Raw genomic sequence first — 2659 nt, forward strand, 5'->3', positions numbered from 1 at the left:
CTAGTTTTATAGGTGAGTTGGCTAAGCTTAGATAATATAGAAATTGATTTGATGAATTTATGATCAAGTTGCAACATAAGGAATAACTCGAACACCTAGGCTAGACCATTTAATCATTCGAATTCACTCTTTCTTTGTTTTTCTTGCAATTTATTTTTCTACAATCAAACAAATGAATTTCCACCCTCCCCTTAGTTACCTCGAGTTGTAGACAATTTAATAAAGAAATCATGGTTCCTTGAATTCGACCTGTGCTATCACAACTACATATTAGGTAGAAACTGTTAAACTATTTAATCTGAAATTAGGCGACAAATTCCGCCAATCAATGTACAAAAGTTTGAGTATTTTTTGAGATACATGCATGTTATAATTGTACTCGATAACTTTAAGAGGTTGATTTAAGAATATCTTACTATCTAAGTCTATGAATTTACTCGATATTTTGAATTATCATTGAAATTTTTGCTTTCGTCTTGAATAACAGTAAAGTATGAAAGATATGGATCTCAATGGGTGGTTGGAAAAATAGTCACCAAAATTCTCCATAAACATATATTGAATCGAATATTAATAAAAGCGTCTGTATTGTGTTTCAAATTTTTTATATGAATGTTGGCATTATTACAGACTTAAATATGACAATAGGAAAGTGCTATGGTACAATCAAGAGTACTACGATTTTAGTTTATTCCTTATATTCTAGTTAGATGGAAAGAACTTATGTAAATTCAAATGATTAATAATAACATGATTCACTTAGATCTTGGTATTAATACATATTTGATTGAAAATCATACTAAAGTGTTTAAACTAACCTTATTGCTAGTACGCAAAAGGTTGTATTATTTATCATTTCACATGTATTCAACATTTAACATATAACTAAAACATAAAGTGTCTAAACTTACCCTTCTTACTTGGAAATAAAAGGACCTATTATTTATCATTTCATTCTATTACTTTATATTGATCTCTTAACATATTATTCTCAGGCTCATTTTTATGCGTTCACTACAGGGCTCTTATGATCATCCCTGACTTCCAATGTTTTCCAAGTTGAGACAGCTGAAATTGAACCAACCCACTGCTCCGTAGTAAGACTTTTCCTATCAAGATATTGAACCACTCATTTCTTGGCTTATTCTGTAGTATTTCTTTAGACTCTTCCTCGCTCCCATCTAGCATCACGATTTTCTTGGTCACAGGAAGGTCCCATCCATTGGCATTATCTTTCAACATCACCTCCATATTTACTGTGTATCAAGTATTTTGTTTTAAGCTAGAAGCACTCACGTCAATGAAACAATCAAACCAAGATACCTCAAGAAGTTCTGCATCTTCGATTGTATAACTACAAGTTTTTAAACACCATAATGAGAGAGATTACATTGAGTAAAGGCAACTCTTTCTTTCTCCAAAGTCGACCAAACACGTTCTTACTAAATTATATTATTCTTCCTCTTATTTTAGGGATAAAACTAATTTCTTTAAAAAAAAAAAACAAATCCTATTTTATTTTAATTTATTTAGAAGTGAATCATATGTATTAAGCTTATTCAAAATTGATCTTCATCACATGTTTTTATATCTCATAATAATATAATATAGCATAAGATATAAGAATGTTTTCAAATAAAGGGAAATGAACCAATTTATTTATAAACATAGCAAAATGATACCGTCTATCAATGATAGACCACGATAGACTTCTACCATTGGGTGATTGAAGTCTAGCACGGTCTATCACTCATTGATGCATAATGAAATTAATAATTAGTTTATATTGTTATGAACAGAACAAAAGAGTGGACAATAATGAAAGCTTTTGGTAATGAACAAATAAAATTTGGGTTTAAGATTATACCTGCAACGTTCCTCCTTGTTCCATTTCCAGTATTCGTTGTTTTCACTCCATGCTATTGTGAGAGCTCTCGGAAATGCCGCAAATTGTGTGCTCATTGTTTTCTCTTTTGTTTGCCACTAAAAGAATTGGACTTTGGAGGAGAGATGTGGGAATAAATAATTCCACTATTCTTTTATACTCACACATAAGAGTATTTTAGACTTTTCAAAAAGTAAGAATTTTTTGTATCCCTTATCCTTTCTCTCTTATCTTTAATGTATCTTGTTCTTTTATCATCTCATTTTTATTTTTGATATATCTATTTAATTTACTTTTAAATTATTTTAAGTTTTAAGGCACTTACAAGGGTTATTACTTTAAGAGAGATGATAAATAAGGCTCTTTTCGGTAGGTAATCTAAATTCTGTTTTATACTTTTAGATTTACTTGTTCCGCAAATATACATTTAGTAAATAATCTAGATTATGTAATTTAAAACTGTTTCAGTATTTTCTTATCCAGATAATCCAATTTCTGAAAACAATATTTTTGTATTTTCATGGTTTTCATATTTTGAATTTGAAATTTTCACATTCTGAATAATTGTTTAAATTAGAAATCAATTTATGAATATGATTCCAAACACATATCTCAAAACATCGAATACAACTTTGTATTCATTGAATCTATTATTTTCAAATTGCCTATCAGCATAACAACAATTTTAAAGAATAATAATTATAGCAAAATATATTAGGAATAAACTTTATTGTTGGTAGACTTCTATTAGTGACATAGTAAATTTTGTTATGT

The 2659-nt window shown here is 28.8% G+C and overlaps 1 long non-coding RNA gene across 1 annotated transcript; it reads right to left on the reverse strand.

The window, feature by feature from the left end:
- Window positions 1–782: 782 nt before the first annotated feature.
- LOC120070834 lies at window positions 783–2001 on the reverse strand. Its single transcript, XR_005480032.1, has 2 exons — window positions 1868–2001; window positions 783–1354 (listed from the first exon to the last, which is right to left on the reverse strand). It is a non-coding gene; the product is annotated as an uncharacterized LOC120070834 (long non-coding RNA).
- Between the last annotated feature and the right edge of the window lie 658 nt (window positions 2002–2659).

This window comes from Benincasa hispida, chromosome 2, assembly GCF_009727055.1.
Source record: "Benincasa hispida cultivar B227 chromosome 2, ASM972705v1, whole genome shotgun sequence".
NCBI classification, from domain to species: domain Eukaryota; kingdom Viridiplantae; phylum Streptophyta; class Magnoliopsida; order Cucurbitales; family Cucurbitaceae; genus Benincasa; species Benincasa hispida.